The sequence below is a fragment of the Sus scrofa genome, chromosome 14 (assembly GCF_000003025.6).
Source record: "Sus scrofa isolate TJ Tabasco breed Duroc chromosome 14, Sscrofa11.1, whole genome shotgun sequence".
Lineage (NCBI taxonomy): Eukaryota > Metazoa > Chordata > Mammalia > Artiodactyla > Suidae > Sus > Sus scrofa.
Window position 1 is genome coordinate 57,382,778 of NC_010456.5, and position 15,174 is coordinate 57,397,951.

Below are 15,174 nucleotides of genomic sequence, written 5' to 3' on the forward strand. Positions count from 1 at the left end.
GAACCACGTGCCTGCAGTGGAACCACGGTTGCAGGACGATCCAAACATCGTGTCAGTCCTTAATCTCTGATAATGTCACATGCACCTGCTTTGGTTACAATATCATTTTCTTTATCCTTCCAGGAAGATTCTAGTTAAGCAATAATCCTAGGTTATCTAGGATACCATACTGTCCAACACTCTAAGAAGATTGCTTATGAAAGTAAACCTATATCTCTTTAATCTCCCAATTCCAAGCACATAGTGACTTGAAAAGAAACATTTGCACACACACACACACGCAAACACACACATGCTTCAAGACATTGTGGCTGGGTGATCTAGGCTCAGCCCTGCTGGTATAAACAACTGCCTTGCTAATCGCCATCTCTGTGGTATCCATGTGCAAAGGCTTCATTTGCAACTGGGACGAGGGAAGAGTTTAGTAAAGAACAAATCTGGAGAGTGGAGTCGAGGAAGGAGGACAATGCAGGAGCCCAGATTCATGGCATCTGCTCTCCTCTCTCTTTGCCCTGAGCTTCTGCAACTGTAACTAGAAAAGATAAGCCACAAAGGTGAGCAAACTTTTTTCATGGGAGATTTTTGGAAATTAAGGGGGAAACAGTAGCAGAAATTGAAGGAGATGTTTTTTAATACAGTTTATGAAGACTGGACATACACAGAGATGCTTTGGGGCCTATGTAACTAAGTACAGCATGGAGATGGGAAGAGGGTGTTTCTTCCCACACGGAACCCAAAGAGGTCTGGCACCCCAGGGACTAGCCGTTTGGAAAGCCTCAGGAGATCATTTTCTTGGCTTCTTTTAATTGAAGCCATGCAGAAGGGGGCTGTGGTGAGTGCAGAGAGAGAGAGAGAGAGAGAGGGAGAGATTGTCTTTGTATAAGAAATTGGCACCGAGTTCCTGTCATGGCTCAGTGGTTAACGAATCTGACTAGGAACCATGAGGTTGTGGGTTTGATCCCTGGCCTTGCTCAGTAGGTTAAGGATCTGGTGTGGCCGTGAGCTGCGGTGTGTAGGTCTCAGATGCAGCTTGGATCCCGAGTTGCTGTGGCTCTAGCGTAGGCCGGTGGCTACATCTCCAATTAGACCCCTAGCCTGGGAATCTCCTTATGTCTCAGGTGGGCCCTAAAAAAGGCAAAAAGACACACACACGAAAAAATTGGCTCATACAATTATGGAGCCTGACAAGCCCCATGATCTGCAGTGGACAAGCTGGAGACCCAGGAAAACTGATGGTGTTGTTCCATGCTGAATGTTGGCAGGCTTGAGACCCAGGAAGAGTCAGCATTTCAGTTCTGGTCATAAGGTGGGAAAAAGCCTAGGGTTCAGAGGTCCCAGGGTGAAGGAGTCCGGCAGGAGAACTTCCCTCTTACTCATGAAAGGTCAGCCCTTTTGTTCTATTCAGGCCTTCAGCTGATTGGATGAGGCCCACCCACATTAGGGAGAGCAATCTGCTTTAGGAGTCCACCCATTCAAACGTTTTTGGTTTTTTTTTCTTCTTAATTTTTTTCAGTGTATATTTGACTTACAATGCTATATTATTTTCAGGTGTACAGCAAAATAAATCAGTTATACATATACATGTATCCATTCTTTTTTCCCATATAAGCTTTTACAGAACATTGAGGAGGTTTCCCTATGCTATACAGCAGGTTCTTGTCAATTATCTATTTTATATACAGTATTATGTATATGTTATTCCCATCCTCCTAATTTGTCCCTCCCCAACTATGGTTGCCCTTATGGCTACCATAAGTTTGATTTTGAAATCTGTGAGTTTTTTTATAAATAAGCTCTTTTGTATCATTTTCATTAGATTCCACATATAAGCAATATCATATGATATCTGTCTTTGACTTACTTCACTTAGTATGAAATCTCTGGGTCCATCCATGATGCTGCAAATGGCATGATTTCATTCTTTTTTATGGCTGAGTAGTATTCCAGTGTATATGTACCACATCTTTATCCATTCCTCCCTCGATGGATAAAATGTTAATTTCATCCAAAAATAGGATCACCAGCATACCCAGAATAATATTTGACCAAATACCTGAATGCCTCGTGGCCTAGTCAAGTTGACACATAAAATTAACTATCATACTGCCTATTGGAAGGTGGAGGTCAAGAGGTCTTTTTGTATCTTTAACAGTGTCCATCTCTTTTAGCCCGAGCTGGCAGGGCTTTTGCCAATACAGATCTCTCAAAATGTGGTTCCTCTCTGAAAGTGATTTCAGTAAAACTTGCATGTGACAAAAGACACAGCCATAATACCTTTCAAGAGGTCCCCTTTCCCTGGAGAATGGCTAATTGTAGCCCTAGAACATTCAGAAATAATCTTATACTCATAGCATGCGCTATTGAGGTAAACAGTGCTAAGATCACTATGGGAACAGAGACAGGCCCACTGGCAAGTGTGGGCCCCATGGGAGGGGATTGGTGGCATGCAGAACAGAGGGTTTCTTGGAGGGATTGCAATGTTTTGAGTCCAGAGGGCAAGCGTAGCAGGTGTAATTTGAATAAAGCTCAGTGGTCTTGTGGTTTCCATTCTTTGATTCGTGGGATGAGAACACACAAATATAATATACCCAGTTATATTTTCCCTATGGAATTGAGCACAGCAATGAACCCACATAGTGTGGGGCCTGAAAGTCATGTCATCTGAGACAGCTCTTTAAGAAAATGCTTACAACATTAAGTAGAAATGTGAATTCTTTTATAATGCAAAAGAATTGTGATGAATTTATGGGAGCTAGAAAATTCAGGGCTCTCTCTTCTGAGATTTCATTAAACTCTTCTGGGAGAAATGCTTCCTCCCTGCAAGCTGGATTTTCCTTCTCATCCAGAGCATTTTATGGTTCCCTTTAGGTTCGAGGAGTTTCCAGCCTGGACAGCAGAGAGTCTCTGAAGCTTAAGATTTATTAGCTTTACAGGAAATCTACTTATGAGAGCATTTCTTGGCCACTTTCTGTGATTCTTAAAACATGACTTCATTCCATCTATGTTGGAAGCAAGTTCTGATTTGAACAGAAAGCATGACCTGGGCTGTTTCAGGGATACACATAACATACTCACCTCGGCTCACATATTGAGTCTCACTTCTATGCATTATGGATCGACCAGAATGTTATGCTCACGGGGCACTGTGAATGTAGAGCATTAAACCAAAGCCTGAGCCCTTCTGAACACCAGCCCTGGGCTGCCCACCCATCCATGAAGCCACACAGACCACACATCCATGAAGCCAGCCCTGATGTTAAAGCCTGGACTCTGGTCAGGTCTATCTTGGTCACGTTTGTGCTCTGGACAAAAGGTAGATTTACTGGATAACCCTGGAGGCACAGCAGGTTAAGGATCCAGCATTGTCACTGCATCAGCCTCAGTGGCTGCTATGGTGTGGGTTCGATCCCTGACTGGGGAACTTCCACACACTATAGGCATGGCCAAAAAAAAAAAAAAAATAACAGCACAAGGGAAACAGGTGCAAACTGGGATTGCCCCAGTCAAACTGGGACCTATGGTCACCCTCCTCAGACAAATATCATTTGATAGCACTTATATGTGGAATCTAAAATATGGCATAAATGAGCCTATGTACAAAACAGAAACAGACTCACAGATAGAGAGAACAGATTGCTGGTTGCCAAGCGGGGGGGGGGAGGGAGAGGGATAGACTGGGAGTTTGGGGTTAGTAGATGCAAACTATTACATTTAGAATGGATAGGAAATGAGGTCCTTCTGTACAGCACAGGGAACTATAGCTAGTCTCTTGGGAAAACATGATGGGAATAATGTGAGAAAACTAATATTATATATATACATATATGTATGTGTATATATATATGTATGTATATATATATGACTGGGTCACCCTGCTGTACAGCAGAAATTGACTCAACACTGTAAATCAACTATACCCTAATAAAAAATAAACTTAATTGAAAAATAAATAGGTAAAGAGAATAATGTTCGCAGAGTTACATTTGCTGCAAGAGCCTGCCTGGTGCAAATCTCTCATTCTGTAAATGAAGCTGCTGAGGCCCAGCCCTCTGGAAGCTCTAGGAAGACCTGGGTCGTTAACGGGCCCTCTCCACTTTGGTCCATCCTCCCAATGGGAAGGGTGATTGGAGGAGATGATATCCCTGGCTTTGTATTGGGCTGAAGCGCTATGATGATGGCAGCACAAACATGAGGCCTCTTAAGTCTGGGGTGGGCCCAGTGCCCTGTGGATGCCCTCTCATGGACCACATGTAGGTCCTGATCACGGGTCCCCTCCCTCTGGCTCCCCTCCTCCTGCCAGCCAGCCTCCCCAGCTTGCCTGGCACAACTTGGAAGGGTTGCCTGCTGCAGCCTGCTGGCGTGGACTCAGGCCTGGGCTTCCACAGGTACCAGGACACCAACCACCAGCACTTTTTCTGCCCCCCATTCTGGGGAAGGAAGAGATTTCATGGGGTTGATAAACTTTCCTGGAGCCATTTACACACATGAAACAATTAGGGAAAACACACAAATGCAAGGGAGTGGTGAGGAGTTCTCATTTTGGCTCAATGGGTTAAGAACCTGACACGGGAAGAGGTTCCCATCGTGGCTCAGTGGAATCTGACTAGCGTCCATGAGGACGCAGGTTCTATCCCTGGTCTCACTCAGTGGGTTAAGGATCCAGTGTTGCTGAGAGCTGTGGTGTAGGTCGCAGATGTGGCTCAGATCTGGTGTTGCTGTGGCTGTGGTGTAGGCTAGCGGCTCTAGCTCCTATTTGACCCCTAGCCTGGGAATTTCCATATGCGGAGGGTGGCCCTAAAAAGACAAAAAACAAACAAACAAACCAAAAAACCAAGGGAGTGGCCGACATCTTCCTTGTGTCTTGTCCTTCATCCTCAAATCTAACTAATGACTCTCCTAATTACTGAAACAAGCCCCAGAGGTTTAGGCTGTGAGCCCCGCTTGCCTGATTTTCGATAAGAGAATGCTGCCTCTATACAGTGAGGCGAAACACATCCGCATAAAGGTGAGAGCTCCGTCCTGGACCAGTGAGGTTTATGTTCTCTCTGAATCTGTTGTTCCTCTGAAAACATTACCCTTGTCCACCCCCGGTCAGATTAATAAATAAGATAAGCGAAAGGGAAGCAAGGACGAGGTTTCTCTCATAATGGAAGAGAGCAGTGAGCAAGATGAATGATCTGCAGGTTATCCTTTGAAGGAGGCCTGTGATCATTTAGAGAGAGACGTTCCATGCTCATGCAGCCCCACAGAGGAGAGGTGCGAGGTAGGAGGTGTGACCGATGGTGTCACAGCTCCCGTCTCTTGCCTCCCCTCCCTGCTTTGCCTTGGGGTTCTCTCTGCCTCCACTCATTGGTACGTTCACCACCCTCCACCCACAACCAAGAACATGCGATCTGTGCAGCGGTGATGGTTTCTCTCCAGTGAACTGCCTAAGCGCATCTGTCTTGTTAGAAGGAAGTCTAAAACTCCTCTCCTGATATTGCCCAAGCCCCTTGCCCTCAGAAGGTCTGGTCCAAATATGGTTGGCCTTCTGATAATTCTAAGTGGGAGTGGACATGACATCTGTGGGACTGTTTCCATCGTTGCCATACATTGTTGCTGATGAATGCCGGCTGGGAATGGGGGACCACGCTGCTCTGAGCCCAGCCTTGCTGGTCTGTGTGCCTGTGGGGGCAGTGGACCAGCCCAGTGGGGAACGGCGTGACTCTCTCTTAGCTCACACTTCCATGTGGAGGTGTGCTCACACTTGCACGTATAGTCACTGAGTCCAGGGATCTTCCATACCTCCCATGTGCTAACCCTTATACAAACCAACCCTTTCCATGGGGACTGAGGCCCCTGTCTTAAGCACGAGCCATCGCATTTCGCAACAGTGTATTCAGGAGTTTCCACTGTGGCTCAGCGGTAATGAACCTGCCTAGTATCCATGAGGATGCAGGTTTCGTCCCTGGCCTTGCTCAGTGGGTTAAGGATCTGGCTTTGCCATGAGCTATGGTGTTTGTTGCAGACGTGGCTCCGATCCCACGTTGCTGTGGCTTTGCTGTGGGCCGGAAGCTGCAGCTCTGATTCAACCCCTAGCCTGGGAACCTCCACATGCTGAGGGTACAGCCCTAAAAAGACAAAATAAACAAAACAAAACAGAAGATTTGAGGTAGCATAAGGCTAACAGATCAGGAGACCACTACCATTGGGAATCTAGTTTGCTATTCAGGGTTCCCAAGAGGATGGGAACAGCACAGCATGTTGTGAGGAAGCCCCAGGGCCGGTCAGGAGGCAGCGGGATCAGGGAGACTTTGGACAACAGCTTTCACTGTGGTTTATTTGTGTGCGTGTGTGTCTTTTTAGGGCCACACCCATAGCATATGGAAGTTCCCAGGCTAGTGACCAACGCCACAGCCACAGCAATTCAGGATCTGATGCAAGTCTGTGAACTACACCACAGCTCACATTAACGCTGGATACTTAACCCACTGAGCGAGGCCAGGGATCAAACTCGAGCCCTCGTGGATACTAGCCGGGCTCATTACTGCTGAGACACAATGGAAATGCCATTCGCCGTGGTTTCTAATGGAAAGAAGAGGCAAGGCAGACTAAACAGGTTTAAGACTGGCCAGTGTGGGAGTTCCCGTCGTGGCTCAGTGGTTAATGAATCCGACTAGGAACCATGATGTTGCAGGTTTGATCCCTGGCCTTGCTCAGTGGGTGAAGGATCCAGCATTGCCATGAGCTGTGGTGTAGGTTGCAGATGCAGCTCGGATCCCGTGTTGCTGTAGCTGTGGTGTAGGCCGGCAGCTTCAGCTCCGATTAAACCCCTAGCCTGGGAACCTCCATATGCTGCAGGAGTGGCTGAAAAAAAGGCAAAAAGACAATAAATAATAAATAAATAAATAAAAAAGACTGGCCAGTATGAGTCATTTCTGGGCTCTGGAACACAAGGGCCGTCCCAGCTCTCTGGTACTTGGCCTTGGTCATTAAGGCAGGGGGAGAGTGACCTGGACAGTAAAAGCCTAATAAGGGTGGTGGTTGCAGGCATGGGCTCTGGATGGCTAGTTTATATTCAAAAGGCACACTCCCAGGGGAATTACTTATTATCTGTAAGAATCGACTGACACAGGGAGGGCCACAGGGCTCCAGATGTCAAAGCACCAGAAAACAGAAATAAAAGACGTGGTGGATACGCATCTTGACTTTCTACTTTCTCAGGGTTGTTTTATTTCTGGCACCTTCTTGGTCACAGTTCAGTACTTCCCTGTCCAATCTCTCCCTGACTTTTATTTTTATTTTGTTGTCTTTTTAGGGCCACACATGTGGCATACGGAAGTTCCCAGGCTAGGGGTCAAATTGGAGCTGCAGCTGCTGGCCTATACCACAGCCACAGCAACTCAGGATCCAAGCTGTTTCTGTGACCTACACCCTAGCTCATGGTAACACCGGATCCTTAACCCACTGAGAGAGGCCAGGGATCAAACCTGCGTCCTCATGGATACCAGTCAGGTTCATTACCGCTGAGCCACCGTGGGAGCTCCCTCTCTCTGCCTTTGAACTTGAAAATCAGGCTGGAGTGCATTCCCTCTCACAGAAGCCCTGGATCTCCTCTCATGTCTCATCTCAAAAAGTGAACTGGCTTTTGCTACTGCACTCCAGAAAGTCCAAGTCCTTTGTATGCTTTACTTAGTCCAAATCAAGAACGGAAATAATTCTTTCAGCTTCCTTTTTTTTTTTTTTTTTTGAGCACCTACCAAGCACTACCAGACCAGACATATTTTTTTTAAAATACCAGACCAGACACTGAGCTAAACTCTTTTGTTCCTTTTGTACAGCCAAGCCAGACCAACATTAACAAACAACCCTGCTAAATATTGAAGGAAAATATTTAGACAAAGCTTGATTTTACTTAAATGGCAAAAAATATCATTGTACAGACTAATTTCATCTATCTTCCCAGAACTCAGTGATATAAACAATATCATTATCCAAACTTTACAGAAAAAGAAGCTGCACTTCAAGGGGTAAAGTAATGTTCAAAGATCACCCTGGTTAGTATAACAACCAGGCTACAAACTCAAGGTTTCATGAAATCCAGCCTTCTTTTCATTAACCCACTGCTCAGACAACCAGAATAGGGTAAAAACAGTTGTTGCTGGAGAATACATTTCTGATTTGTTTTTATTTATCTCGAAAGAGAAAACAATAATAGTTGGAACAAGAACTTTTTTTTTTGACCATGTACATGGCACGTGGAAGTTCTCAGGCCAGGGATCAAACTCGAGCCATGGCAGTGACAGTGACGGATCCTTAACCCACTGAGCCACCTCGGAACTCCTCAGAACAAGAATTTTGAAGCCAAGGCTTGAACCTGTATCCTCATTTAACCTGCTGAGCCACAACAGGAACTCCATTATATACGCATTTTTTTTCTCCTATTGTCTTCCATCATGTTCTGTCCCAAGAGATTGGATACAGTTCCCTGTGCCATACCGGAGACAGATATTCAAACAAGAAAATGCAATAAAGTGTCCTGGGTCCCTAGGCCAGAGTGGTGATGGCAGAGGAGTGCCCAGGTGACTGTGAGAGGGTGGGAAAGGTTCCACAGGGGATGTGGGCAGCTTACAACATCCGGACAAGGGCAGTAATTATCTTATAAAGTGTCTCTCCTTAGTTTGATACATCATTGCTTAAAAGATAAAGTTGAGATCTAAAATGAATTGAAGTCCCTACATTTTTCTTCTTCTTTTTAGAGCAGCACCTGAGGCCTGTAGAAGTTCCCAGCCTAGGGGTCGAATCAGAGCTTCAGCCGCTGGCCTACGCCACAGTCACAATAACACCAGATCTGAGACATACCTACCACCTATACCGCAGCTCACGGCAATGTTGGATCCTTAAACCACTGAGTGAGGCCAGGGATTGAACCTGCATCCTCATGGATACAAGTCAGGTTTGTTAACACTGAGCCACAACAGGAACTCTTAAAGAGAATTTAAATTTTTTTTTTTTTTTTTTTTTTTTTTTTGGCCACACCAGCAGCAGGTGCAATTTCCTGGGCCAGGGATTAAACTTGGCTACACTGAGCTACAACAGTGACTGGAGCTACAGCAGTGACAATGCCATATCCTTAACCTGCTAGGCCACCAGGGAATGCCAATTTAAAAATTTTTCAAACAACAGGTTTGAAAGCAGACAATTTCACTGAGTTGTCATAGAATCACTCAGGAACCACATGAGTTAGTGCTCGAACTAGTGGTTGGAGACATGCATTTTCAACCCATTTATTTTTGGCCCATTTACCTTGCTCCAAAGATAAAATTAAAATTCATAAATATATTGCCAGAGGCACACCAAGATACAACTGAAACAAGATGATGCCAACATGAAGCAAAACTCTTCATGGTGAATCTCCCCCCAGTTAGCAATAAACCCCAGAAGATTCTGAAATTTGGACAAAGCTACTAAACATTTATTATTTGAAGAAAAGAGCATAAAAGTTATGAATGAATAAAAAGGAGAATGACTGGAAATATTTCTTTTTTCCAATTAATCATTTTGGGTGTTATTATATATTTTGCTTTTTTTCCCCTTGATGTAAATTCAGTTTTCTGTCCACTGCACATTGAGGAGAAAGGGAAGAAATAGCAAAAGCAGGGTGGAGAGTTGGAAGAAGGGATGGAGGTAGGGGAGGAGGTGTGGGGAGACAGAAGAAGAAATGAAAGAAGCAGAAGAAAGATGTACACAATTTGGAAAATGGAGCAAAACATATGAGAAATTCCACACACACACAAATATGCACACAAAAACTGGTGGGTTTTTTTTGTTGTTGTTGTTGTTGTTTTGCCTCTCCCAGGGCTTGTGGAAGCTCCTCAGCCAGGGATCGAACCCATGCCGTAGTAGTAACCTGAGCTGCTGCAGTGAAAACACTGAATCCTTAACCCACTGAGCCACAAGGGAACTCTCAAGCAATCTCATTTAATAGTAGAACCTAGGTCTCATGAGGGTTACAGACAGATTTTTCTTTCCATTTTTCACCTGGCATTTAATGGAAACAACTGCCCGGTATGCTGGCCGATAGCCTTCTGGCACCTGTCACAAGAAGTTTCTGGGCACAAATTATTCTCCCTCAAAGACGCAGGCCTGGGGTAGTTGATGCGCAGCTGCTGACCCCCGTGTGTCAGGCCGTGAAATTGAATAACCAAGAAACTGAACAACCAGAAGCTTGCTCCTGACCCAGGAAAGCCAGGACATACTTCATGCTCCATTTTACACACAGCAACCTGCTGTTAAAAGGAAATTATTGGAGGGCAGGTGACAGAGGCAGGACTCCGTTTCCATCTCCTTGTGTTTTATAAATAGACTAACACCTGGCAAACCGGCCCCTGGAAAACATGGTCCTGGCTGTCCGATTCCCTCTCATCACTGCAGGCCTGGCGGCGAGAGCCAACCTGAGCATCTTCCTTTATCCAGCAAGCACGTGGTACCTCCTGCGAGCTTCACGCTGGAGTTAAGAGCAGTGGAGATGATGCCCCTTTAACAGAACGCTCCAGGGTATCCCATGGAGTGCAAATGTGCTGCTGAAGGTCACTCTAAGGATGGGGGGGGGGGGACTTCCAGTGCACAGAAGTCTCTGCCCTCCCCAGGGTGAGGGGAGGCTTCCAGAGGAGGGTGTGAAGGAGCAGGGGTGACCTGCAGTTTGCAGCAGGAAGGGCTGCTGGGAGGCTGCTGCTGTGGTCCAGATGGGAAACAACAGGGTCCTTGGCCGCCAGTGGCTCTAGGGACATTTAAAACACATTCAGGACAAAAAACTAGCAGTGCTTGTGACAGCAACCAGGTCACAAACTGCAAAAGCTGTTCAAAGATGTAGCATATCTCTTGCTGTATAACAAGCCACAGAGAACCAGTTGAGGATGAAGGCACTCGCTGGGGTGATCCAGATGCTATAAAGGAAAACCCGTTGTACAGAAACAGACTCACAGACGTAGAGAACGAATACAGTTACCAAAGGGGAAAGGGGTCGGGGAGGGACAAAGTAGGAATTTGGGATTAGCAGATATACGCTACTGTACATAAAAGAGATAAAAAACAAGGACCTACTGTAGCGCACAGGGGACCATAGTCAATATCCTGTAATAACTTATAAGGGAAAAGAATCACTTTGCTGTACATCAGGAACTAACACAATATTGTAAATCAACTATACTTTAAAAAAAAGCAAGCAAGCAAGCCCATTTTGAACACCCCCTAAATAATGAGCCATTCCATAGCGCTTGAGCACTACTTCCTTCAAGATTCTTTTGTTGCTGTGTAATTTCTTTTATGGCCGCACCTTCCACATATCAAAGTTCCCCAGCCAGAGACTGAATCTGAGCCGCACCTACGACCTACGCTGCTGCTGTGGCAACACTAGATCCTTAACCCACGGAGCCAGGCCTGGGAGAGAACCTACAACTCCACAGGGACCTGAGTCATTGCAGTGGGATTCTTAACCCACTGGGCCATGGTGGGAACTCCTCCTTCCTTTTATTTGTTGCATTTTTTCTTTGGGGCTTCAGAGAGAACAGGTCGCCTGAAGACTTTGGCCTCTATAGCATTCTACGTGGTGCTTCTCTATCCTTCCTCTGAAATTGAGGTAAATCACAGTATGACTCACTCCTCTTTCTGCTCCACTCACTTGAGCATCTCTTCCCTGATGAGCAACAGTTTGAACCTGACCTTTGAAACTCTGGGAAGGTCATGGACATGCTATGAGGCCTATTTCCTACAGACAAGAAATGAGGGACCCAGAACGTTTTGTGCCCAGGAGCTCTACAGGGTCCTGCTTCAATATTCTCTCTTTTTACCATCTTCCCAACTTCCACTTGTTTTTGTTTCTTTGCCCACCCCCTGCTTCTCCCAGGCTCTGTGAACTTCTTCCCAAATCCTGAGGCCCAAAGGCCAGTGGAGGGGGGTTTTGATTTTGCCTCTATTGTCTTTTTTTGGTGGGTAGGTGGTCCAGCCTCTGCCTAAAACTTATTTTGAAATCTTCCAAGGGTTGGGGGTCTGAGTAATCTAAACACAATGGGAGACAGGTTTTTTATCTTAATATGATTTCATTAAATGCATTATTAAATATTCAGCTCAAACTGGTAGAGCCCCAGCAAGCACAATGAGAAGCAATTTTCAAATGTTAATTATAATTATGTTTCCTTGTCACTGAAACCTTCGCAAGCAAATTCCGTGGGATCAGATGGAATTTTCAGTAGACCTTTCCAGCCAATATTTTTCATGTTGAAAAGCAGCATGTTTTCGAGTTTTAAGACTCCAGTGAGATAACTCCCTCTAATTGACAAGGTCAGTGCACAGCTCGGGATCTGTTCATTTAATTCTAAGACAATTTCAGCTGCTAATACTGAGCTCCATAAGAAATGATAACTGTAAGGCGAGTGTGGAGACAAAGAGATGGAGCCGGGTATTCAGGCAATGAGAAGAAAATGTATTAAAGAGAAAGGAGAGGGTGACTGACCCTTGAGGAGAGCCAGCCCCCCACCCTTCTGGCCGGTCCTTCTTATACCCCACAGATAGGAAACTGGATTCCCTGAAGCGGGGGTTGGTTAGTTTATCTTTACCTGCAGCTGGACTCTGGTTGTCAAGTGGTCATGAGAAAGTTGGAGGTGTCCACGGTAAGGTGGTCTCCTAGTCTTGAGAAAGCCGGAGGTGTGTGCGGTCCCACAGTAGAGGGGCTCTCGTAGTCTTGGGAAAGTAGGCACCAGCGGGAGAGATCAGGATGTTGCTTGAGCCAGGTGGTCAGTCTCATGGGTCACTGTGCCCTCATATTTTATTTGCAAGGTCAGCACAATGAGCCATTTTAACAATCAGCCCCCATGTAGCCCCTAACAATAATGAAGGGATGTCATCTGTAAATGAAAGGGTGAAGAAGTCTCTGTGGCCACTGTGGTCATCCTTACCCAAACCCAGGAACTTATACCCTAGAGGTGTTAGGGGGTCATGGACTGAAACTGCCCACCTCAGCCAAACAGGACAATAGCAATTGCACAACTTGTCTCACAGCAGGAGGGCCCGATAAGGAAGGGGGTGCTGCCCTGAAGACTAACCAGGAGGACTTGGGAGGGGCCCATAGAAGGGGAAGACCAACCTCCCAGGATTCTTGGTGCTGGAATCCATCTTGGCTGAGAGATGCACGCACCACCAAGAAGGACCCTGGGCCAGATCAAGCATGGGCCAAGCCAGACAATGGGCCAGAGACAACCCAGAAACAAATCCCATTCCCACAAAACCTGAGGCTGCAGAGCCACGTGGCTGAGCAGGTCTCCTGGTTCCCTCCCCCCTGCTGCTTTCCGCCCAGCCACCTTCCCATAAAGTCTTCTGCTTTGTCAGCACGTGTGTCTCCTTAGTTCACTGCCAGGGTTAAACAAGAGCCCACGCTCGGGCCCTGGAAAGGGACCCTTCTTGCAGCAGAGGCAAAGGACAGTTGGAAGAAGCTGACTGTCATGTCTCCTTACTTTGCCTGCTGTTAATGAGGAAAAGGAAAGCTCTCCAGGTATAGCTGCCGTGGATGTAGTTTACATGGCGAAGGTGCTCAGACCTCCATGGAGAGCTGATTAGGCCCTGGGAGGAGCAGGTGAGGGGAAGGCCAGAAGCTGACAGCCCCCCGCTTTTGTAGAGTTCCTCTCAACCCAACCTGACTAATGGGAGAAAAGCAAAAAGAATAGTAATAACCTGTCATAAATAGGCGTTTGCCCTTCCTCAGCCCACAGAAGGCATGGGGGGTGGGGAAGATGCCACAATGGGGGTCAGAATATGAGGTATGGAGTCCTGATTTGCCATTTACTGTCTGTGTGCTTTGGGGCAAAATACCTGAAATCTGTGAGTCTCAAAGCATTCAACCTTAAAACAACGAATGTGTGTATAGTTTGGAAGGGTCCAAAGAGATAGCAAAAATGAAATTACTTTATACATTTCTTAAACCCTTTGTGTCAGATTCGTATAATTGTTGCTCATAAAACTTTCCTCTGCCAACAGTTCAAAGGCTACCAACAACCAAGTTATATCTTTCTGGCTAGAAGGCTACTTCCAAAAGAAATCTAGTTTCCTCCTGTGGGACTGCTCCTCACAGGCCCCTCTACCCAGTGCTTGCCCAGCTTCAAGACCGAAGAAAGAACCCAGAGTCAGAGACAGAGATGCCAGTGCTTTAACGCATGGAGCACTTACATGTCTGAAGTGAGGTTCTGGACGACACCCCACCGTGTACAGTGGATGATGGGCAGAACACGGCTGAAGTCCTTGCTTCAGGGGAGTGGGGTTGGGGGGAGTTCCCAGCTCTAGGAGGAATTATGTCAGCTGGGCTCTTTAGTTACTAGGGAAACCGTCAGAGGGATACTGCCCTCATCACCCCTGTGATAAGAATTGTCACTAGCTGGGGCCGGACGGAAGGTGGCAAGTATGCAGGAAGGCCAGTCCAATGCATAGGGTCCAGGTGAGGCAGACAGCTGTCAAGCAGGGGATGTACAGAGAGCAAGAGAATCTCCATCTTGAGTGTGGCCTGACCACACACCTCCCTAAGACAGGAGGGCAGAAAATCAAGTTTATCAAATTTGTCATGTAATATGGTTGTATTTGTCAAATACAACCCAGGCAACCCCTGTCTCACCAGGCTGCCCAGCTCAGTGTTTTTTCTGGTTGTTTTAGTCTCAAGTGCCTGAGTGACAGTCAGGGGTTAGGGATCAGGATAGTTAAGTTTAAAAAAAAAGTTTAGAATATTTACTTAAAACCTTTGTGTGCACATGTGCACATACGAGCGTGTGCAAACACACACACACCCGATATATCAGAAGGAGTATACTGGTGTGGAGAAAGAAATGAGCAAATAGAAGTTCCTGCTGAGGCTCAGTGGGTTAAGGTCTCACTGCAGTGGCTCCACTTGCTGCGGAAGTACATGTTCAATCCCCAGACCAGCACAGTGGGTAAGGATCTGGCATTGCCACAGCTGTGATGTAAGTCGGATTTGATCCCTGGCCCAGGAATTTCCATATGCCGCAGGTGCAGGAAAAAAAAAAAAAAAAGGAATGAGCAAAGAGATTTGTGTTGAAAGGCAGAGGCTCAGGCATCTGATTAACCAACTCTTCTTTATGTGCATTTTTTTTTTTCCTCTTGGGGAGTTTTCTATTTCAGTCACCCAGTATATTTTTG